This window comes from Saccopteryx bilineata, chromosome 4, assembly GCF_036850765.1.
Source record: "Saccopteryx bilineata isolate mSacBil1 chromosome 4, mSacBil1_pri_phased_curated, whole genome shotgun sequence".
In the NCBI taxonomy this organism is placed as follows: domain Eukaryota; kingdom Metazoa; phylum Chordata; class Mammalia; order Chiroptera; family Emballonuridae; genus Saccopteryx; species Saccopteryx bilineata.
Window position 1 is genome coordinate 236,287,226 of NC_089493.1, and position 25,193 is coordinate 236,312,418.

The following is a 25,193-nucleotide window of genomic DNA, read 5'->3' on the forward strand; positions in this document are numbered from 1 at the left end:
TATATCATTTATAAATATAGATTAATCATTAGTAATATTTGAAGCTGTGAGGTAATATCAAAGTGCTTTAGCAGTCACAAACAAAAGCCAAAGATTGAGCATTAAAAGCAAAATAACGGGACTTGAAAAATAGAATAACTATACAGTGAGTTTGCAAAAAAATCCTCTGGGGATCAATTATGAGGAAAAGAATTGAAGATGGACATGAGAGAGTAAAAACTTTAAACCTGTTCTTGTCACGAGGTAGGAAATAGCAATCCCTACGATTCTAGAGACATCCCTTTATAATGACCAACATTATCTTTATCTTAGCTAAAATTTAAGTTCTTATGCTGCTTTTTAAAGAAAACTGATAGTGAACATTTGAAAACTGATAGTGAATAATTACTGACATGTAATTATATATATACAATTGCAGTTTCATCCATCCATTCAAATGCTTTTAACATCCCTACTATGGGCCAGTTCCCCAGTTTCCCTATTGGGTGCTACTGATCCAAAGATGTTTAAGACAAACTTCCTTTGTGCTGTGATTATTCCAGCTGGGAACATAAATACAAACCGTGGTCTAGGGCATTAGGAGTGATCTGTGTGGTAACTGAGGTCAGTGTATATCACCAGCACAGCTTTGGGCAGGGAGCTAGCATTGTCTGGGAACACGAGAGCATCCCAGACGTGTTTATCAAAGGGACGGTAATCAAGGTTTTACAGGTCCTCCAGAGGCTAACCATGGCAACCAGCAGAATGAAAACAGTTTGTCCCCAAGTTCCCAAATGGGAGGTTTAGCAAACAAGATGTGGTATTAAGAGGTGAAGAAAACCTAAACCTGAACAATTCCTAAAAAGACATATGGATTTCTTTCATAGAATTTGTCAAAATAAAATAAGAATTTCAATTCATGTCTTAAACATTTGCCTAATCCAAAATCACATCCTTCATTCAGTTTATTGCTGAAAATGTACATTTTGCATCAGGAAGCTGGGAATAGGAAAATGGGGACCAATAAAACCCCCCACTCTGTGATCTTAATAGCAACTTTATTAACAAACCATAGGGTCCCCTCCCCCCTAATGAGCTGCCAATTTAACAATCAAAACCTTACAACAGTAATGAAATATTACCTGGGGGTCCTCTAGTTCTCTGTGTTTCAAGCATCATGCTAATAAGACCATGGGGGCTGCTTATCTTCACTCTGTTGCATGACCTCAGATAGGAGCCTTACCTTAAGCCATTCCTGAAAACGTTTGCTTGGCCTCCTGGGGCTCAGGTGAGCACTGCTCAACACTTGCCAGCTAATCTGACACAGACAGGGGATCACAATCAATGCCCCCAAACCAGTACTCCCAAAAGCTCTATTTAGCATTGCAAATGTGTCATCATTTCATCCCAATTCACTAGAGGCCTCTCAGTGTGATGCCACAACAGAATAATAGCATCATGTTTGTGGTAGGTAGCTTCTGACCTGGCTCCAGTGGTCCCCACCTCCTCTTTTTGTGGGTGTATTCCCTCCCCTAAGAGTGGGCTGGACCCAGCACCTTGCTTTTCTAATGACCGGAATAAGCAAAAGGGATGGAAATATCACTTCTATGATTATGTTGAAAAAGACTGTGACTTTCTCCTCACTATCACGCTCTCTCTTGCTGTCCTTCGTGCCCATGAGGTGAAGGGCCACACTGTGCAGCTCTCAGTGGAGAGGCCCACGTGGCAAGGAAGCGATGCCTTTGTGCAGCAATCCACAAGGAACTGAGCCCCATCACGTGAGCAAGCTAGAATGAGAATCCGCAGCTGAGTTGTGAACTGACTCGCTTGGTGAGACATTCAGTCCAAGAGGACCCCGCTGAAATGCCCCTGGATTCCTCACCCACAGAACCCGTATAAAAATAAATGTCTTAGCCATAAATTGGGGGTTAATTTGTTTCTCAAGAGCTAACTGATTCGGCGCCATCCAAGGCTTTCCATGGCTCTCTTGCAACCGAAGGACTGAGACGCTGGGGTGCACTCTGCTCAAGGCCCTCCATAGTCTGTGCCTGTCTCAACAGCGGGACCCCTGACCAGTTTACTCCTCGAGCTGCTGTAAAGCACACTTAAAATTGGCCTTCAGGAGCTGTAATTATTAACTGCTGTGGAAGCAACACTGTAAGACGTGTCTATTTGTTTCCACCCCAGCATTTAAAAACTTCTTCATTTTTCAGCCCACGACACTTCGCTTTTGCTAGTGTACCCAACCTGCACTCTTCCTTGCAATTAGCACGATGTCTCACTTTCCCAATTGCTGGGTAAACCTAAATGATCTTTGATACAAAACAAAAATGTCAATCATCAGAGAGAATGCCTTTCCTTAACTAGAAGAAACAGGATGAAAAGGTGAGCTTAAAAACACCTGAAATAAAAGAGCTTTCATAATAAGTTAAAACTTCTCTCATGTCAAAAAACTATCAGTTCTCTTTTATAAGGCTCTCAAAGTATCGTATAAGACGGACGTGCTGCCTGATAGCCCATTAAATTACATACACACATCTGAGACTTGAAGCAACTCAAAAGTAATCAGAGTAATCTTCTTTAAGAAGAACTGGAACTTTAGCAGGAGGAGAGGAGTGAGATATATTTTTTACACTTTCAGGCCCAATACTGTCCCCATCAATCAACTTTAACAGCCCTGCCTAACCTTATTCATCCTCAAATTTTAATTCCGAAAGTCCAACTCCTTCTCTGTTTCTGTGTCCCTTGTCAGTCTGGGTGCTTTGAGAAGTTTTACTTTCAAGAATAGTTAGCCACTTACTTCTTTTTTAAAGAAATGAGTGTGATATTGTATTAAAATGCAGCTTTCCATTATGTTTGCCACAGGCAATATTTCTTAATTTGTGCAAGTCAAAATAAAAGATCGACTATTTGTTGTTAGCAGAGCCCAGATTTTCCTCTGTAGCTTTTCATGTGGTTTAATATACAACACAGATCATTGTAAATTAGACAGGTGATGGTAGAATTAATATTCCTTTCACAATAAATGTTGAATAAGTAAAGCCAATTTAAATAAATGGTACTATTGAAAATGTCTTCTGGAATTTAATGAATCAATAAAATCCATTTTGTGCATGAGGGTACAGGATGGGGAACAGAAGTGGTGGGAACAGAAGAGAGATTAACTGAAGCCAAATGGACATCTTGCAAAATGGCTACCACACCCTCTGAAAAAGTCTTTAAAAAGTTAGGCCTCTTGTTAGGAAAGAATATCCCAGTAATAACTTGCAACAGGCTATCTACCCCTTTTTAAAAACAGCATAACAGTTATGTTCACATGAAGAACAAAGTCACCAGTGAGGATGAAATATATCTCACCATTCTGCCTTGTGAGATTTCCAAGCGTGTTTTAACAGCCTGCCCCTGTCCCCAGGCTGACCCGCCTGTACCCTTGGGGCACACACAGGAGCCCGCCTCACTTGCCCACGCGGTCCATCTCCTCAGCCTAAATCCCTGGCAGGTGAATGTCAGTGTCCCAGATGTAAAACTCAAAAAGAGGTACAAAGTGAAGGGAAAAGCCTTGGAGAAACGTAAACTATCAGGTAAATATTAGATACTTTGATGTGGCTCGGGGTGTTTCTTTAAAAAAAAACACAGAAAAGGAAAACGGGTGTGTTTCCAACAGTATAATAAGGGTCAAACAACATCCTCTGCAAGTTAAAACTTGGTTACAATGTGGGGGAACTGTAATTGGGACAAATAATTAAGACTACAGTCCAGGGCAAGGGGAGTGAAATAAGTTCCAGCTGTGCGCCTCAGACCAAAGAGAAATGGGAGGTGCCACCCTGCACCCACTGCCCCCAGCTCTCTGCCCCTCATGTAAAGTTCTCACTGCAAATGCTAACTTAAGTATTACTTAAATTCCTGCAGCTAAGCCTCAGTAGATCAATTACTTTTTCATAGTAACCTCAAACAAAAGGCTGAGGACAACTTTCTGTCCTCTGATTTGTAAGGAATAAACAAATAGGACACTATCATGCTTTTATTCCCATTTGAAGTGTGAGCAAACTCTTAGTTCTTTTATTTTATTTTTTAATTTTCCCATTGACTTGAGAGAGAGAAGCATCAACTCACTGTTTCACTTAGTTGTCCCACTTAATTGTGGACTCACTGATCACTGATCCTACACCTATGTGCCCTGATGGGGGGCGGGGGGGGGGGGAGCGCGCGCGGGGGGGGGGGGGGGGGGAGTCCGCAACCTCCGGCGTGTGGGCTCAATGCTTTATTCACAGAGCCAACTGGCCAGAGCCTGATTTGTGTTTTAAAGCTCAGTGACAAAAAAGGGGCTATTAAGGCATGAACAAAAAAACAACCTGGATTTCAGAGAATGCTTTTAAAAAATCCTGCATAAGATGCATTTCTAATTCTAGTGAAGGAAAACTTAAGTCAGTTTAAATCTCCAATTCTGAATCTAGACTTTCTCTCGTCCTTCCACTGTGTAACTGCAGAAATCCTGTTCACATAAGAGACAGAAGGCAAGATAACATTGAGATGTCATTTTTTATTGTTAACCAAACCCTAAACATGAGAAGATTTAGTTAAGTCCCTTATTGGCTATTTTACTACTTTTAAAAAAGTGACTGAATATCTTTGAACAGTAAAGAAAAAATAAGTTTCCTATTATAAACCAGTGTTGTAATTACTTTCAGAAACCTGGGATGGCCTGAGGCCACACTGTTGACCTGACAGTCCCAGGCCATTGAGGTCAGATGTTCTTTTTCGCTTGTGTGTGGTAATTTTGGTGAATTTCACCTGCTGTTCCAACTAGGTATAATCTGACAAAAGACAGATAAGCAGAATGATTCACTTTCAAAAACCTTTTCACCTAGGAGCCACATAATTAAAATAATAACAACAAAAACAAAAAACATTCAGACGAAAGGCAGAATGCCTAGAATCCCAGAAAGGAATTTCCCTGCGGGCTCCTCGAGCCACCTGTGTGATATGCTATAGGAGGGCTACTAACTGGGAAACAGAACAACAGAAATCCTATGACTCATCTGCATGGCGTTTACAGAAACAATGGCATCGTACAGCACTAATGGGGCAAATTATCATACTAATGTGGTAAATGACTAATAAATCTTCAAGTTAACACAATTCAAAGGCACTCCTAAAAAAAGTTAATATTTCTTTAAATCTTTCATAACCACTTTCATCTTCGTCTTCCTTGGTGAGAGCCCTTGGAAGGGACATGGTTTAGTGGTCTGAGTACACACACAATGACAATCGGACCTTTCTCCTGGTTCACCTGTTCTGATGTACTTTGTGCCTTTTGGTCCGCTGCTTAACCCACCTATGACCTTGGTTTCCCTGTAGGCCTTCTCCTATGAAAAAAAATTAAGTATGAATGACTTAAAAAGGCACTAAACTTCTATACTGCACTTGGAAACTCAGGTGACAGTCGATCCCTATAGATGTGGAATATCGTTTCCTGTCTACTCCACGACTGATACGCGCAGTTCTGCCTGTACTGCTCCCTCTGCAGACAGTTCCCCTCAGCAAGCAGTCTCTAGTTCTGACTGCAAATCTGCAGGAGGGAGAGTGGATTAGGTCCTGGATAATAGGGACAAAAAGTTAATGGTGAGTCATCAGGAAAATCAGTGGGACAATGTGACCCTTTATTTCTAGCCTAAATGAGAAAAACTAGATTCAACCGTAGGTTTTATTTTGAGGGGTGGGCAGGGACACGGGATGGTGGTGAAGGGACTTCTATGAGGATGTGAACTGAGGCTGAGATAAGAATTTAGAGATTTAGAAAGGGTATTTGGACATCCTGTTCCTTTTGAAAATCATACTAAAGTTCTGGGAGTTCTTTCATTCATCTATTTTAAGAATATGAGCATGCTATCATATTAGAGGGATACTGACTAAAGATGAGGACATAAATCTTGCACGGAATCACCTGGGTTGGGAGGGAGACGGCCTCTGCAGCCGCCCGGAAGGCTGCCACGGTGACACTCGGGGAAACTAGCCCAGGCGGTGCGAGCACCACACCTGCCCGTACCTGGCCTGGGGACGGGGCTGTGGAGACACTCCTGTTCTTCTCTATTCCTCTCTCTAATATTCTTCTGCATCATACTTTGGTAATTATCTATTTATACAAGTCAGTTACTTTTTTGGTTGTTTTCCTTAGCCAGTAGGCCACGTTCTCCCGCCTGCCACTGTGGGCAGTACGATAAGCAGCCAGTAAGGAGTAGCCGCTCCTTTGCACAGCAGGTCCTAATGGAGCCCTGGAGGCCTGAACAAATAGATTTTTTTCTTTAGAAGACTAAGTTCTACCAAAGTGGGAGTCATTTAGGTGCCAGGATTATACAACACGTTTCACACCTTCCTTGGTGAAGATTACCTTCCTTGATGAAGATTATTCACAACGAATAAAGCTAAGGATAGGAGCTAAATTCTAGTTTGCTCTGGTTGTCTTTAAGTAGAGCCATTTCCAATAAAGCTAATGGCTATGCAGTGTGAGGCATCACCCCACCCAACAGCAGTCAGGGTCTTCCATAGTCTTCCCCCAGCTTTGATTTCCTTCTTTTTTTTTTTTGTACTTTTCTGAAGCTGGAAACAGGAAGGCAGTCAGACAGACTCCCACATGCGCCCGACCGGGATCCACCCGGCATGCCCACCAGGGGGCGATGCTCTGCCCATCTTGGGGCATCGCTCTGCCTCAATCAGAGCCATTCTAGCGCCTGAGGCAGAGGCCACAGAGCCATCCTCAGCGCCTGGGCAAACTTTGCTCCAATGGAGCCTCGGCTGCAAGAGGGAAAGAGAGAGACAGAGAGGAAGGAGAAGGGGAGGGGTGGAGAAGAAGGTGGGTGCTTCTCCTGTGTGCCCTGGCCGGGAATCGAACCCGGGACTCCTGCACAGCAGGCCGACGCTCTACCACTGAGCCAACCGGCCAGGGCCTGATTTCCTTCTTTATCTCTCCAATCTTTTTTCCTCCTTCAATCCACATTATAACTAGTTCCAACATATTTCCTCCCAGTACTGTCCCATCTCCCTTTTCTTTCTTTCATCTTTATTATTATTATTAAGTGATAGGCAGGGAGGCAGAAAGACAGACTCCCACATGTGTCCCAACCAGGATCCACCAGGCAAGCCCCTACCGGGTGATGCTCTGCCCATCTGGGACCGCTGCTCTGCTCCTCAGCAACCAAGCCATTTTAGTGCCTGACACAAGTCCATGGAGCCATTCTCAGTGCCCAGGGCCAACCTGCTAGATCATTTGAGCCATGTTGCAGGAGGGGAAGAGAGAGAGAAAGGAGGGGGAGGGGAAGGGGTGAAGAAGCAGATGGTTGCTTCTCCTGTGTGCCCTGACCGGAAATTGAACCCAGGACTTCCATATACCAGGCCAATACTCTACCACTGAGCCAACTGACCGGGGCCCTTTCTTTTCTTTTTTTTTTAAGCGAGAGAAGGGGAGACAGTGAGACAGCCTCTCATATACACCCCAACCAGGATCTACCTGGCAACCCCATCTGGGACCAATGCTCAAAACAACCTCGCTATCCTCAGTGCCCAGGGCCGATGCTCAGACCAACTGAGCTATCCTCAGCGCCTGGGGCCCATGCTTGAACCAATCCAGCCACCAGCTGTGAGAGGGGGAGAGAGAGAGAGAAGGGGGAGGGGCGAAGAGGAGCAGATGATGGCCTCTCCTGTGTGCCCTGACCAGGAATCAAACCTTGGATGTCTGCATGCCAGGCCAATGATCTATCCACTGAGCAAGCTGGCCAGGACCATCTCCCTTTTCTTATGTGACCTTTTCTTTGCTTTTCACGATTTCATCTCACTCTGGCCACCGGAGCTAATTCCCATTTCTCCAACATAGTAACTTTCATCTGGGTACTTGCACCAACCTGTTTCTATCCCTTAACAGCATGCGCCCCGTTCCAGTTTGCTGTTCCATAGCATCTCTGCTACTAGAGTTTTGAGTCTCCTTAAAAAAATTTATGTAACTGCAACATGATTTGTTGATAAACATGAACCAAAACTCAAGTATAGAATAAAAAAAAAAATGAAGAGGGGTGTAGTGGTGAGTGTCAAAGAAAAAAAAAATTTAATTCCCTTTTCGTGGAACATTCTTCTCCCCTCTCTGTTGGCTCCTTCTTACACAATGATCTTGGAAGCCAAGACCTACTAGTCAGCCAATGCCTGGAGTGACATACAAAATTCAAACAAGTATCATTTTCATATCAGTGAGTGTGTGGTCCCAAGAGATAAGAAGCAAATGAAAGAAATGTGGGTATCTTTAGAGTCAAAAATATATGGAATCTTATCAGCTGATCAGCCCCTCCAGGAAACAGCAGAATAAAAAGAAGGTGATGCTAGAACCCTAGTGACCACGTACAGAAAGGTAAGACTGGGGTGAGTGTCAGAGGCAAGAAAGAAGCCATCCTGGCTAAAATCCTCTGGTCATTCAGAAGCCTCAAACATTACCTGAGAATGTAGTCCCTTAAATTGTGTTGAGGTACAGACATTTTTAAAGGACTCAAAACCACGAAGCTAGTATTTTTTTGTGTTGAACAAGTATCTGAGAATGTGAAACTAATATTTTTAAAGTATAGGAAAATGTTGGCCATTTAGAGGAAAGGGTCAGACATGTAATACCAATTTAAAAGATGTAATGGAACAGTTGATTTAGATGTGTGACTAAGTGAAGTCTTAGGTTTAGATGAAGTTTTTAAACATTTAAGAGAACTAAAACATCATTATATTTTTCCATTTAAACTCTTACAATGCTAAGAATTATTTAAGTACTTGGGAAGGTTTTACACTCAAATTCTTTAAGTACTTAAAAAGGAAAGAATATATTAAATCTTTAATGGTTAAGGGAGTTTAATTAACCAAGTTTGTAAATGGAGCCAAAATTTAAACCCACTCATCTTATATATAGAATCATAAGATGTATAAACTAATTTGAGTAGACTAAATTTGAAACTTCAAGAAAGAATTGTATTTTTTTTAATTTCTAATTTTAATCAGTCAAATATGAAATTTTAAATATATACAAATTAACCCTTTAAATAATCTTTTCTATGGACAAAAACCATCATCTGTGTACCAAAATTCATACTGGTACTTCTTTTCATGTCATGGCTCAAATGCTGCCTCCCTAGAGAAGCTCTCCAGGGTCGCCCAGTGAAGGCTGACTACCCTCTGCTCTCCAAGCTTCTGTCGCCACGTCTAACCACACTGACAGGTCCCAGCATCACTGGCGGTTAGAGATTTGTTAGTTTCTGGCTCACTGTCTATTTCTCAGTTAAACTGTAAGCTCCAGAAGCAGGAATCACTTTTAAAATATACAACCACGTTTCTAAAACCTAAATTTGTGGTTGGTACAAAGTAAGCATGCAAAAAATATTTTTGAAGGAATGAATAAATGAAGTAAAAACAGAACAAGCCAGAAATACTCAGGTCCCTATATTACAAAACTTAACCAGACCAAGGTGTTCTAGGAACCTGAGATCTTCACAGATTGATAGGCTGTTTAGGCTGTTTTTCACTCTCTGTGAATATTACTTTTATGTTGCCTCTTGCTATATATAGGGCAGTCATCTCATAGCTAGATGAAAATTTTGCTCATTTTATTGCTACATCAAACTTTTAAAGAGATTTGTTTACTATTTGATTTGCCAAAACCCCCAGTTTAGTAAGCAAATAATGCACAGATGGTACCAAAATGGATGATAAAAGGTTGATGAATTACAATTATAACTTTAACATGAAGTATATTACATAAATCAATGAAATATTTTTAGGAGCTCCTAGTAGTTGAAAAGTCCACAGAATGGAGAAGAGGATAATCATTCTTCAAAGTATGTTTCTATTTCTTAAGAAATTATGAAACTAGCATATAAATACAAGTATTCCAGCCACCGGCTATAATATTAATACTGATGTCCTATTTATTTAATTTTTAAGGTATTGTATACATTTCAGTGCTGAGTCTACATGTCATAAATAGACAGGGTTTGTTGTTTTTTTTGTATAGCTCTCTATTTGGGGCAAAGAAATTCACTCCATTTTTCTTCTGCTTTACTAGAAGAAAAAGTACATACTCTTGGGTCAACTTATCTTTTTAATCGAAGAGGTCTCAGCTGAAATTGGCTTTGAGTTTGCTAATTACAAAACTCAACAGGGGTTTTTTCTTATTTGGTGTAACTCATATTTCTGTTCATTAACCCCAGTTTTAAAAAGATTTAAAAAGTCTGAGCAGAAATAGTTTTAAAATGTGAAGAATATCCCTTTCTTGTGATATCTTTTATGTGTGTGTGTGTGTGTGTGTGTGTGAGTGAGAGAGAGAGAGACACACACACATACACACAGGAAGGAAGAGAGATGAGAAGCAACAATTCTTCACTGCAACAATTCTTCATTATGTGCCTGGACCAGGGGGTTCCAGCCAGCCAGTGACCCCTTGCTCAAGCCAGCGACCTTGGGCTTCGAGCCAGTGACCTTTGGGCTCAAGCCAGTGACCACGTAGTCATCTTGATGATCCTACTCTCAAACTGGCAACCTCAGAGTTTCAAACCTGGGTCCTCTGTGTCCCAGGCCGATGCTCTATCCACTTCGCCACCTCCTGGTCAGGCCCCCTGTGATATCTTTAGATTCTTCAAAGTGCAAACATCCCCCCGTGCTATCTAATTGCAAATCTTTCCTGGTTGCCAGAGGGGGTGGTAAAACTCATACATTATAAACTTCCCAACTACACAGTGCTGCGAGGAGATGAGAAATTGGTCGGGTTTTTTTTTTTCATTCTATATTTCGGGAAATTTTACGTCAACCTGAGTTACAAGGAAATTGGGATTCTGAAGGGCAATCCTGCTAGCTGCTTTTCACGGGGCCAAGCCACTGGGTTCAGATGCTTTCATTCTGGTGAAAAGATCATTACCAGGCGGCTCTAGGAAGTCAGCCCTCCTGTAAGTACGCTCCTTTGTTATGAATATGGAACAGATGGAGCCAAATCTATCTGCTCCATAGGAACAAAAACACTTACAACCCAGCTCTCTCTATTAAAGACTCTACTTAGCTCCTTTATACCATCGGCTTTCTGTGCACTGCTGTGAGGTTTTGACTTTATAGAAAAAGGCACTTCATAAAAGCAATAGTTCTTACTCTTAAACCAAAGTGGCCTAAGAACTAAAGATGATGAATACATGGTTTCACCCACAGGACTGCTCGGGAGATATGCAGATATTCAATTAGGGTTGTGTGTGTGTGTGCGTGTGCACGTACACGTAAGGAGGAAGATTGTATAAAAGCCTGGTGAATGTGTGCATTAAAACAACATGAAAATATAGAGTAGAGAGATGAAGATGTCATGCTTCTCATTACGACGATGGCATCTAATTGCCCTGGCATAATAAAATGCCAGGATTTAATTTTGTATATGTCTGTAAGGCTAGTGAGGGCTGCCTTGAACGAAATATAAGACTACGCACAACAAAATCACGTGGGTAAATATAAGTAGTAATTAGGATCATACCACAAAACATAGGCTATATGGTGCTTCCTCACTATGAAAAATAATAATATTGCTTTTATAATCTGAAAGATGTAAACACTACAGTTTAAACCAACGTGAGTGCTTGCTTACCCTGCCGATGGGCCAAAACACAACAACGGGCTGTTGCCGAGATGGGTGGATTGGCAGATAGGTAAGTTTCCGAGGCTCCCGGGTGTGGATGCACAAGTGCATATGCACCTCTCCTTGTTATTAGCAGCTAGGGAAAGGAGCGTCTGCCTTATTTCACTGCATTTATGATGCTGATACATTTAAAGCCTGGGTGCCTCTTTGGAGATAATTGAAAAAAGAAATTCTGTGGCAGAATGCTTTGATTCTGACTAAATCAAGTCTTCGGGCAAATTTCCTCCTGCCAGGGGAAGCACAGCTTGCCTGAAGTCGTAACCTTTGTAGGAGGAAAGGAACTGGCCTTAAAGCAGATCATGAAGCAGATGTTTTATGCCAAATCAGAGTCTGGGGATACGCAGGCTACTGCAAATAAGACTCTTCTCCTGTCTGTTCAATCATTTCAATTCCCTGCAGTGTGAAATATGAACTTGCCAACAAATGGCCAGCGTGCTGTGCCTCCCAGCAGGGGGGGTAAAGTGCCACAGCTGTGCCAGAGACCAGAAAACTCGAGATGCGCATGACATGTTCATTAGTTCCCCTCTCAGCCAGGGCCTAAGCCAGGCCCTTCTCCAGAACCCAGGCGCAGGGCAGGAGCTGGGACTGCTCACTCCACCCGAGAGGGAAAGACAGGCTTTCCACCAAAATGAGACACACAACTTGTACTCATCTCTTGAATGACCCCAGAGGTTAGTCTTTAAAACAAAAAACCAAAGAGCGGATCTTCTCTGGGTACATACAAATTGAAAAAATATGTATGCTAAAGATCACAGATTTTCCTGACTTTATCAGCAGCCTGCTCTGTGAGCAGTAGGACAAGGAAATAATGAAATACACTTCTGAGCCTCAAAGCATCCAGGAGAGATGGCAATGGCCCCATGAAGAACTCACAGGAAACATATGGTGTCTTTATCCGAAAGATACAATTGTGGAGACTGTCTGGCTCACCTGTTGCAGGTAAATGTTAACACTAGCTCATTCTAGTGCACTGGCCTTTTAGTTCATTCCACGTTACAGTTTCCCAATAATAGAACAGTTAATTTATCTAAATTACAGAAAAGTAAATTTAGACTAATGAGTCTCAATTTGAGGCCCTTTGCAGCTCATTGAATATACATAGTCACACGAACCCTTATATCTGTAACCCTAGATTATAAATATCCCATATTCAGTTCTATTGTGAGACTTTTCAAAGGTTATTCATGTGCTTTCTAGTGCCACAATCTTTCATGTTTTAATCACGAGTTCCCTAAATAGAAGTCATTTGCATCTGTAAACATTTCCTTGCAGTAGTATTTAGCAGTATATTCTCTCTGTGCAGAGCTACTTTAAAGGGGAAAATAAACCTTAATATGGAATAACAATCAAGCATAAGCATCAAAAGATAAATCAGAGGCTGAGAAGCCTTTCTGACCCCTTTATGCAATTTCTGGGGAAAAAAAGTTTCTTCTAGTTTATTTTAGGTGATGGATAGGAATACTACTCCTTTAATCCAAAGCATGACCTTAATCATAAGGACGTTTTCAAGAAATGAAATGAACTTGAAATAATGCATTATTTTGAAATGAGGCCAAACAAGTACACACGGTGCATGCTTGAAACGATAAACCATTATCACAACTAATAGCCAAGTTCTCATTAGTTTAGCATTTCCAAATGGATGCTGTAATCAATAAATCCCTTGCAGAAGGGTTATGAAATGATTGTTTTAAGGGATTAATAACAAGACCTATATTTTTATATTTTAGGATTCTTTTGGCAGCAAATACTCCAGAATATTATTTCCCCATAATGTTTCTTTTCCTCTATTTAACCTGACCAAACACAAATTAGAAACATGAAATTATTTCTTAATTGATATGGAGCTTGGGGGGAGGGAACTTCATTTCAGGATGAATAATATTATTATAATAGCTTCCATTTATCCACTAGTTCTATGTACCAGGCACTGTGCCAGGTTTAGTAAATTTAATCCTCAGAACAGTCCTGCCAGGCAGGTAATATTATCCTCATTTCAGAGACGAGGAAACCGAGGCTTAGAGTGATAGCAGCTACTGATGACATACACAGCTAGTGCGCGGCAGAGTGGATATTCACATCCAAGTCTTGCTGATGCCAAAACTCTATAACCTCAGTTTATGGTATAAATCATATTTTTCTTCATGACTGCCCTACTTCAAAAATGTGTTTCATAACTTCCCAGAAGCTCTTAAAATCCTTCCAAAAAAAGTCCGGGTTATGTTAAAACTTGGTAGAACTTGACTGTGTCACCTTAAGAATTCACAGTCAGTTTCGGTAAGAAAACCCAATGGGGGTTTTGCCTGCAGGGACACGCCCTCTGCAGCCTTCCTAATCAGGTAATGTTGAGAAAAAGTCTTGTCATTTTATATTACTGTAAGTGATGTATTCCTGAGGACCCACATGCACTGCTGTAGGAGAAAACAGGAAACAAAACAGTAACCCGATGTCCCAAAGAGAAAAACGAGGAAAACTGGCAGTGCCCCCTGTACACACAGTCCCCGTGAAAGGAGAGGTTTCCCAGCCTGGCACTGCGGTCCCTGACGTCACGGCCTCCCTTGGCATTTGGGCAGCTCTTGCCAGCTCTACCTCCGTGGTGCCTTGGCCCAGAGAAGGAGTAAATTAGCTGACAACTCTGTGGTACAAGAACCAAAATTAATGGAAAGCAGAAATTCCTCTTGTCCAAAATCCAACTGGGGGCATTCTTTCTTGAGGAGGGGGCTTGCTGAGCCCAAAACCACCTGGATATTTATATATAGACAGAGCCAACAGCCTTTCCTGATGTCTCAGAAAAATAACAATTGCAGCAGAGTCACTAATTTTTACCTTAAATTCAATAATTTCATGGATTCATTAGTGAGCTACACTGAGGGCAACTTTGTATATTTCTGTTTTTTTTTTTAATCTTATAATGTAGGTATCTGACCTATAAACATCCTGCTCACCAGCACACAGAACTTTTTCTTGCATCATCTATTTTCCTAAAATTCTTCGCCTTAACCAAAAGAATCCATAGGATTCTATTCAGAGAAGCAAAGGATTCTGCTCCACTCTGGGCAGATGAACAAGAGTCCTGAGTGGTCCTGGTGGAACCTGAGTCAGATCATGTGACTCCTCTGCTCACAACCCTCCAGGGTCCCCAGCTCCCGACTCACTCAGTGAAAAACCAGATCTTTAGCATGACCATGCCCTCCATCACACGCCCTCGCACACACTCACAGAGCAGCCCCTGTCATCCTACTCCAGCCGTGGGGCAGCAGCACCTCTCCTCATGCCCCTGGTGCTGTTTCCTCTGACTGGAGTGCCCTTTTGCCAGAGACACATGACTTCCTTCCTCCCTCCTTTCAGTTCCCCCCTCGTGTGTGAGCAGGTGAGAAAGGCCCTTGCTGGGCTTGCTCTCTCTCTCTCTCTCTCTCTCTCTCTTTCCATATATTATAGAATTAAATTGACCACCCTATGTTACACATAATTATATAGATAGAGCACCCTATAAGTACATATTTAAGTATATTTGTATTTTAATGTTAAATACATATAAAATAACAATTTCCCTACCTTTGTATTCTCCAGTCTCCTTGCTGTTTTATTTTTTGATAGCAGCATTTACCAACGACCTGACACGTTTCATATTTATGTGTTGTTTACTCCTCTCCCCAGCCCTGCTCCCCAGTGGAGGGCAGGTTCTCACAAAGCAGGGCTTTTGCCTGCTTTTTTCTCTACTGTATTCAGAGTCTAAAATACTATCTGGACAGCAGTAGGAACTCAATAAACATCTGTTGAATGAAGGAAGGAAAGAAGGATAAATGAATGAAAGCCAAGGTCACCACAGGAAAATGCATGTTTGCTTCTGATAAATGCCCACAAAAATCACAAGTTTGGAGTAGAGAAAGGAAACAAAACAAGCCAATAACTGAGCAGGCATGTGACTTTCCTGCACTGTAAGTAGGTCCTTAACTTGCTATGAATTTGAGTAAGTGGCTTATTTTTCCAGAGAGAGTAGGGTTATTTTTTTTTCCAAATTCAATTAAGATGCACTAAAACATATTTGCATAAAGGAAAATAACTTTAAAGTATCTTTGAAAAAGGTTCTACTAACAACCTAGTGGTTGTTTTCAAGGCATTCCCATGAAGGGCAAGGGCGGCTGGCTGCAGAACACCAGCTGAGCATCCAGTCCCAGAGGGAGGTCGGGGTTTTGTTGGTGTTTGGAGTAATGCTGAGCGGCAGCAGCCCTGAGTAGCCCAAGGATGCCTACAGGGTGGGTGACGCAGGCCAGGGGGCAGATCTCACGGACCACCATCCTGCACACTGAGCACTTTTGGACCCTTAGGCCAACCCGTGAGCTCCAATCACTGAATCACAACACCCAAGGCCGTGAACCTTAGGGACCATCTAGTTCAGCATCCTCCTTTCACAAGGTGAAGAAACCGAGCTTCACATTTCAGAGAGGCCAAGTAACCCCTCGAAGTTCATCTGACTCACGAGGACATTGAATAAGCTGATCTGGCCTAGGGACATTTATCCAAATTAAAAAAAAAAAAAAAGGATAAGAAAAAGAAAATAAAGAAAAAAAAAAAAGAAAAAGAAAATAGTTCATCCAAACTATTGAGGACAGAAAGAAGTAGGGCAAAGAAATCATCCCCAAAGTTCCTTTTAAATACAAAGACCTAAATTATTATGAATTAAGTATTTAATGAATTTACAGTATAGCTAATTCTGCTAAAATTCATGAAACAGTTTAGTCGAACTTTTTATTTGCTGAACGTATTCCTTAGAGTGCACGTAAAATCAATGTGTATGATACATTTATATCCCTTTTTATAGGAAAGAGTAGAATTTTACTAATTTAAATAACTGTGGAAGGTTATGGCTACTGTATCTTCATAAGGTTGGTCATAGTTATGATTTATTTTTTCTCAAATATACGGTCAGAGACCATTAAGGTATTACGCCTGCAGGAAAATGGGAGACACTTTACAACTCTCTGCTTTATGATTCTATTTCTAGAGCACAGGAGTGAAAAGTGGGAGCTGCCTGTGATACTAATTTGAAAAACTAATGAAGTTATAGAACTGTTACTTCTCATAAGTAGCTACCAGCCCCCATTCTCTACACAGCACAGGGCTCTGTTATACACACGCAACATCAGTCAAGTCCAGAGCTACTGCAGCAAGATGCCCTCGGCAATACAACACCCACAAACCAGCCCCCCCCATAAGCACCGCTGCCGCCACCATCTTGCTAAGAACAGTTAGTAAAATTTTCTCTCAATATTCAGGCACTGAGAAATTCAACCCCCTCTCAAAGAAATGTGCTTCCCCCCTACCTACAGCTATCTTTTCCAAAATTCCAACTACTTTTGTTCCTTACAACCAGTCAACTTGATCCTGAATGCTACAGGTAAACTGGATTTTTAGAAATTATTTAAAAAATGCTCCAGGGCCATTGAAAAAAAAAGAATTCCATATCTGTAAATGGGATGATCACTCTGCAATTTATCTTTTGCAAAATCCTAATTTTCATATGTCATGCTTGTATAAAATGATATAGGCCTGTTCACAGTTCCTCAAGGGGATAAAATCAACATTAATTATTTCCTTCTACCCCATTTCAGTTGCAAAATTCCTCCAGAATGGAAAGCATAATTTAAACAATACTTAGCAGTATCTGCCATGTCATTTTCTTTAAGTCTGCACATATGTTCGATTCCAGAAAGCCAGGTCCTCACTGGGAAAGCCTGGTGGGCTCTGCTGGAATCCTTCGCCCATCTCTCCTCCCCTTACTGTGCCCTCCGCTTATAATCAGGAAGAGAACCATAGTCACCGCCCTCAGGACCTCACATTTCAGAGAGAAAGAACTTGAAGAAGCAAGGAGCTTGACATGTAGACAGAGGCTGGAGGCTCTGGGGTGGTGGTTCCATCAGCTCTGAACCAAAGGCCCTAGTCCAAGGTGCTAATTTCTATGTATCAAACTCAACACAAGAAATTAAATGCCTCCAAGGGTACAAGTTCAATTAGGGCCGTTTGGCGATCTGCATACAATGACTGGCTAATTAGAAGACAGTATCAGACACAAGGCAGTTAAGAAGCATTTACTGAAAACCTAGCCATGTTCACCCAAGGAGCTGAACTCATGGGGCAGGGACTAGGCCTCACATTTCATTGCATATTATCAGAGCAGGAAGCCCCTGTATATAGCTCCATCCTAAAGTTGCTTACGACATCCAGGCTTTGGGGACTCTTTGGGCCCAGCAGGCACAATCTAATGACCCAAAGCAGCAGGGGCACTTTCCACACAGGCCTGTGGGGGAGCAGGAGCACCTGTGAGGGTGCAGTAGGGACAATGCCCCAGAGCAGCTACCTGGGCAGCATGACGCCTTTTGTAGAAAAATGAGGTGCCAGGTGCGAAGACTATCATAGTGATGGGGAGTGTGAAACTGGCTAGTTATTCGTTGCAAAAATAGAGTTCTTGATGTTTAGGATCAAGTTGGAAGGCATATGAGTGAGTGCCTCCCTTCTTCTAACACCCCCCCCCAATCGTTTTTCAGTTATTCTTCAACGTTTTCATCAAAGGGTGTGCGATGGGTGGAGAATAAGATTCTAAGTAGTAGTACTTGGGTGGGATGACTAGTCCTGGCAGTGAAATGCTCTGTCGAAGTGTGATGAAGTTCAGTAAGGAACAGAAGGGCAGAGTAAGCACAGGTCTGTGACACCCGGGGAAAACAAAACCCAGCAGGCTACAAATGGAGCGTGTGTCCGAATGGCCCACTTGTCTGTCAGATCCAATCAAAGTGCTGTGTTCATGTTTTAGATGTACATGTAAAATATGACCAGAAAAGTGACACAAGTTATTTTAAGAAGTTAAAACAGCTCTCATCGGAACAGTCAGAGGAATATAAGTGGCATAACTCGCTATAGACACATGAATCTCTGAAGGAAGTGACGACTAGCCTATATTTGTTGCTCATCTCAAATGAGGATTAGATGCAAGCATGTGGGTTGAACTCTACAGAAAGTCTGTTTATGCTGACTAGATGGAAAGTGCTACATGATGAATGATTAAAATAGATTTCATATTTTTCAGGATTCTGAGAAGTATATGCTTAGTATATTTTAAAGCTGAATAGGATTTTATAAATAATCTAACCACATCCCCTGAAAGTAAGGTCCTGCAAGATGCTCCAATGAAAAAAAAGGGCTCCAGAGTCTAGAAAGTTTGGTGAACAGTAGTATATACTGTATCACTCTCTTTGAAAAGTTACAAAGCATAGTCTCAAATTTAAGGCCCCAAGAAGTCTTGCAAGGAAAAAAATAACTTTATTTATACCCAGAATTTCTCAAACTTAACTTGAAATTGACATCAGAAATTGTAACATCTTAATAATTTTCTTGGTCCTGGGACACCGTGCGATCCCCAATCTAGCCCAACCCCCTCATTTTAATTTTGAATAAACAGATTCAGTCATATGACTGACCCCAGATCTGAGAGTTGGGCAGTGGCAGAAATGGGACATAACCCACTCCACTACATTTCTTGTATTCTGTTGACATCAATTAAATAAAGCTGGAAATAAATAAATAGGTTACTTTCTATTATTTGTCTGGAGTCTGCTTTTTCTTATTATCTCCATTAAAAGAAAGAAAATCAATTAAATGTGAGAGAAATCCTAACTGAAAAATGAGTCATTCGTTAATCTGTTAGAACAAAGCAAAGCCTGCAAAACTACCAAAGATAAAATATTACTGTACAACAAACTAGAAATATAAATGTGAAATTGATGATCTGGCCCTATTGTAATTCAAGAATTTATTACATAGATTTTTCCCTTGTTTTGAATAATTCCTCATATTTTACACTACTATTTGTCACTGAAATACAGGCTTCTTTTGGCTATGCTTCTTCTTTCCTATTCAGCATCTCTGCCTATCTTCCTTAGGCTAAACACCAAACAAAAACTACAGAAACTTTGAAGAACTCTTCTCTCCTTATTCCATGTAGTTTTGGTGGGGTTGTCAATCAAGGTGCTCTTTATTCTTTTGAAAGGGAAGGCATATATGTCAATCAAATTCCTTCCCCCAGGAACCTAAACCCAGCGTCGAGTGACACAGGAATGGAGACATGCTGGCGCTGAGAAAATCAAATGGCTGGGTTTTGTTGAGATCATTCTCATCATCCACTTGTTCCTGTGTTCTAGATTCCCCAGCCTTGCCTTCGGTCCATCCTGAGGTCTTTAGTTAAAAAAATGTAAATGTTGCCTGACCAGGCGGTGGCACAGTGGATAGAGCATCAGACTGGGATGCTGAGGACCCAGGTTTGAAACTCTGAGGTCACTAACTTGAGCGCGGGCTCACCAGCTTAAGTGTGGGTCACCGGCTTGAGCATGGGATCACAGACATGACCCCAAGGTCTCTGGCTTGAGTCCAAGCTCACTAGCTTGAGCAAGGGGTCACTCGCTCTGAAGCCCCCCCCCCAGTAGAGGCACATATGAAAAAGCAATCAATGAACAACTAAGAGGCCACAATGAAGAACTGATGCTTTTTATCTCTCTCCCTTCCAGCCTGTCTGTCCCTCTCTCTACCTCTCTTTCTTACTTAAAAAAAAAAAATTCAATGTCTTTCATAAGGAAAAGTTCTTCTTTATGTATTTTTTTTGTTTCAATTAGCTAGAATTGATAAATACTATTTACAAGTGAATATAGGACTCGTCTATGGTGTACCTGAAAAATGCATGGGGAATTATTAAATATCCATCATTATTATAAGGGTCACACAGCTGGTAATGAATTAGTTCAGGAAGAGTTGACATAAAACGTAATATTAAAATAATTTAAAAGTGATAGATAAAAATATAGCTGCTAAAATACCAGGATTAGATAGACATTTTGCTTCCTTTATGTATAAACAAAGCTTGTCAAAAATTTTAAAATATGAATCAGGTGATATGAACCTTGGGCTGCTAATTAGTTTATCTATTTCTAATGATGAAAAGAATTATGTTACTTTGTGTCTTTATGTTATAATGTTATCAGAGAGGTGACTAGCTACGCTTTTCAGATATGCTTTTAACTAAAGTAGAATATACAGTAATATATAGATTCCCTCAAATGAATTGCTAAAACCATTAATCTTTATTTAAGGATCCATAATAACAGTTTGTTCTCAGTAACAGGTTGGGGGAGGGAAAAAAAATGTCTTCCAGAAAGCACTTTGGCAGTCAATCTGGCTCATAATAAAACTTGATGAAACATCTGTGATTAATATTAATTCTAATTCTCCCTTTAATGGATAATTGTGAAAAAGATAATTTATCCCATTCATTTAGGCTACAGCTGAGTTTTTCAATTTAGAAAAGAACATTTTCCCAATGTTTCTCAGGTATAAGCCGCTATGGGGAGAAAACAGGTGCATACAACTTGCTGATTGTACAGCATTTTCTATTTAGCCACCAAAAATATTTTGTACAAATTCAACTGACCACTGCAGACCTGGATGTGACCAAAGAGTGGTTCTCTAAGTGACAGGCTGGCATTTTTGCATCCTTACCACTGTAGAACATTCTAAATGAACCAAAGCAAAGTGACAATATATATTGGTCATATTTGATTCTGTAAAGAATGTGAGAAAAATGCCCTTGTGAGTAAATGACAGTAAGCTATTTCTGACCACCAGTGTATTTCAAACTAGTTGATGATAGAAACTATTTTTGACACATGCAAATGTATAATTCAAAGTACCCATAAAAATTTGTCATGGAAGCTATCATTAATTTCGACAGAAACTAGGAAAGTAACTAATTGCCTTTCAAATATCAATATTAAGAATACCATTTATTAAAACTAGCAGTTTAACTCATTTCAATATGGAAAGCTTGAGGCATGGGTTGAAATCTCCTTCCCAAATTAACATACCTGACAAGTGATGAAGTCACGACCCAGATCTCCTCATTCTCATCTAATCTATTTCTCTAAACAATAATTTTAAAAGAAACCTATTAAATAATGGTCTTATTTTTAGGAATCAGGACATATTATATGGTTAAAAATGATTGCTGTCTAACCCAATGCATCAGTAGTAAATAGTGATTAAATATACATCTCTGTTGACCTTTAATCATAACCAAATCATGGCTCCATTTAGATAGACTCCTTTTTCATCAGACTCTAACTAAACAGCAGGGAGAAGAGAACATAAACTGACAAGCACAAAGGTCACAGACAATAGGCACCCACTTCTTCGATGTGCCTTCCAACAACCTGGTATTACAGAAATAGAATATTACAGGAACTACTCACTATTCTGTCCACTTTCCCCAAGCACATATCTTCCTTCTAAAAGGTGGGTCCAAAATTAGTATTTTATTACTAAATATCTTGCCTGTTTCTTCTCTATTTTTATGTGGCTTTCTGATTCTTATTCTCACATAGCTTATCACTTTGTAAAAAGGAATTCATTTTATTACAAAAAAAATTTTTTTAATTGTATAAAACTACAAAACCCCCAAAGGGTTATACCTGACTCTTGTTTGCATTAGCCTGTTGAAATTGTATCATATTTACAGAGACAGCAAATGAGACAGTTTGTTTAGTGAGAATGAAAGCGTTGTTATCACTGTTGTGAAGGAGCCGATTCCCAGAATCTTTGTCTTAGTCTTTACCTTATACTAGCTTGGTCTCTCTCTAGCCAGTGTTCCCTGGGTTATACAAACATTCGCATGACAAAGACTGCCTTTGCTCACCGCTGATGATGCTATCCCATTCACGCAGAGCTTCCAGTACCCACTTCTTCCTTGCCTTGATTTCAGACACATCTATACTCACTTTAAGCCAATATTCCCAAAGTGTGGAATAAAGATAAGTTACAGAAGAAACTGCTGGAAAGCTTGTTAAAAATGAAGACCCCTACTGCAGCCTCATTCAATGTAATGAATAAGCCTTTGGGGGAAGTTGGTTTCAAGCATCTGCATCTTACTTCCCTCTCCAGGTGAGTCACTAAAGTTAGGATGGTGTCTTAAGCTCTAAAATCTGAATTACACCTTGCCCCTCAAGTCAGCACTTCCAATCTTTAATGTCTTCCATCTGAAGCAATCTTCTCTCCCTTTTTGTTATAAAGTGTCAATCTTGTAATTTACTTTATTTCTCTTTTTGTTATTTTCATGGATAAATATTTTCTCACACTGGACTATAAGCTCCTGGAGGACAAAGATTACATTGAGTATATCCTATTGTCCCTCCATGGTGTCTCCCACACTGGCCTGATGGGCAAACATAGCTCAAGGGGTATTAATGAACTGTGTGCCCAATGAGAAAGTAACATGTACTCCTGAAGTGTAGCCTTCTATAGCCACTGCAGATTTTCTACAAATTTAATGATGTACAAGTATCAACAGCTCAAGTAGACTTTAATAAATGGATTTATATAGCATTTTGAATATAAATATTTCAGGAAATAGTCACAATAAATCTTCTAAAATGAACTTTAATAACACACTAATACTTCATATCCAAAAGTCAGAGATTCTGCCACTTGATTGAATTAATAATCCAGCAAATGTTATTGATTTAGCAATTTCACTTAATAAAAACATCATAAAAGCAATGAAAAAAAATTAAAACTCTGCAGCCACGGCAAAGAAGCTAAAGGCAATAGAGAAACAATAGGAATTCAGATAAAGGGCCATCCTACCTCTGAGAATAGGATAATTTCTTCACAAAGACCAGTTCTATTTGTGGGATAAGTGTCTGAGCATCACTTGGCACACATGGAAAAGAGTTAACATCATGAATGTTGGAGTCAGAATGCCTCTGTTCCATCGGAACCCACACAGGAGCAGTGTGATTTTTAGACAAGTTATTTGACCTGACTGTGCTTCGGGTCCCTTATCTGTGAAGTGGGAACAATAATAGTGCTTAAACACAGTGATGTGATCAGGCATGGATGAGATAATACACAGAAACTTGTATAATCGATCAGTATTCACTATATGTTAGCTATTATAACCAGTCAGCATCTAGCCCTAAAACAACTTATTTCAATGTATTTACATGATAAGGCCCAAATCAGTATCACCTTAAAAAACAGACTACTTCCTGTGGCCCGCTAGAAAAGTCCCGAACTCTTCAGAGCAGCATTAATGGCCCTCCACAATCTGGCCCAACCAATACCATTTTATTTGCCAGGAATTCCCCCTGCACTGTAGTCACACCTGCCTTGTCCTTGATCCCCCAGTCTGTGCTCTCCTGAGTTTCCAGCAGCAGAGGGGGGCAGGTGAGTTAGGACAGCCACGGGATCTGTGTGGAACATGTCCTCTGGGGGGCATCAGTGGTCCCCACAGCTCTGCCAACTGCCCCCAGAGCCAAGGCCATGACCCCCTCCTGTGTGAAATTTGGGTGCCTGCACACGGCTGAACTCCATTCTAAAGATTTCAAATGTTATAAATTCTCAAATTGGGCACTCCCCCTTGTAGAATCCCTACTCCTGTTGCTTGAATTTGTGGACAAGTCTGAAAAGCTGGTGGATTTTAAATAACAGCAGCAGCAACAACAACAACTATAATTGAAACAATCGTTTGCAGCCGCTGTGCAGCTGAAGGACAAGGTAAGACAATCCCCAACATGTCATATTAACAAACTGTGATATTGAGACGAGGTTTTGCAATATACTCAGCAATGCCTGAAGCCCGACCTGTGCTACTGCTTCTGTTAATCAAATTTAAATCTCTGAAAATATGACTCAGGGTACCAAAGGCACATAAATTTCCAGGTCCTGCTAACCACTGAATGTCTTCATCACAACTGAGGTAGGGAGAGTGGACGACCCACTTTACTTTGTCTTCAGGCTCTGACCCCACGCACCATTTGGTAGTGCTCTCTTTTGTTTTACAAACCCACACACCTCCAAGGGTGTGCATCTCAGGGATTAGCTAACAAGAGGTGTTGTTCCTCTTCAGGTCATACTAGCATTTTTTGAACTAGGTCTGCCTTAAACTCCAGTGTATAGGTAGGACTTACATAATAACTTGCCAAGGATACATGAAATTTGTCTCCTTTTAACTTCCTTTAAAATATTTATTATGAAGTAAGTGAATAAAGAGCTTAGATTTGTAATCAAACTGCATAGGTTTGAATCCTAACTCTGTTGCAAGCTACATAATCTTGGGCAATTTACATATCCTCTTCTCAGCCTCAGTTTTCTTATCTATACATTAGGAATAATAATAGCAATGACATCACAGATAAGGATTCAACGAGTTAAAGCAAGTACAGTGCTTGATACAGTGTCTGACACATAGAAAACTTGCAATAAATGCTAAATCGCTAAATTATGATGATCAGAACAATTGTGAAGAGAAGAATTATTGGTCAAAGTATGAGTAAGCCTTTAGCAAAAAAGCTAACTGAACAATAATAGCTAAACTTCATTTAAATCATTGCAGTATTTATTACATGGTCTCAAAATTAATTGAACTGCCCCCAGTGTATATAGCAAGAACTTTAAATGATCTATTAAAAGTAAAAAAAAACAAAAAAACATA

General features: G+C 40.6%; 1 protein-coding gene and 1 non-coding gene across 5 annotated transcripts in view; both read right to left on the reverse strand.

Moving 5' to 3' along the window:
- EFNA5 (ephrin A5) overlaps positions 1 to 25,193 on the reverse strand; it is a 288,937-nt gene that overhangs the window by 12,533 nt on the left and 251,211 nt on the right. The gene's annotated exons all lie outside the window — the stretch shown is intronic.
- Positions 6,848 to 6,923, reverse strand: TRNAS-GCU (transfer RNA serine (anticodon GCU)). The gene has a single exon. It is a non-coding gene; the product is annotated as a tRNA-Ser (tRNA).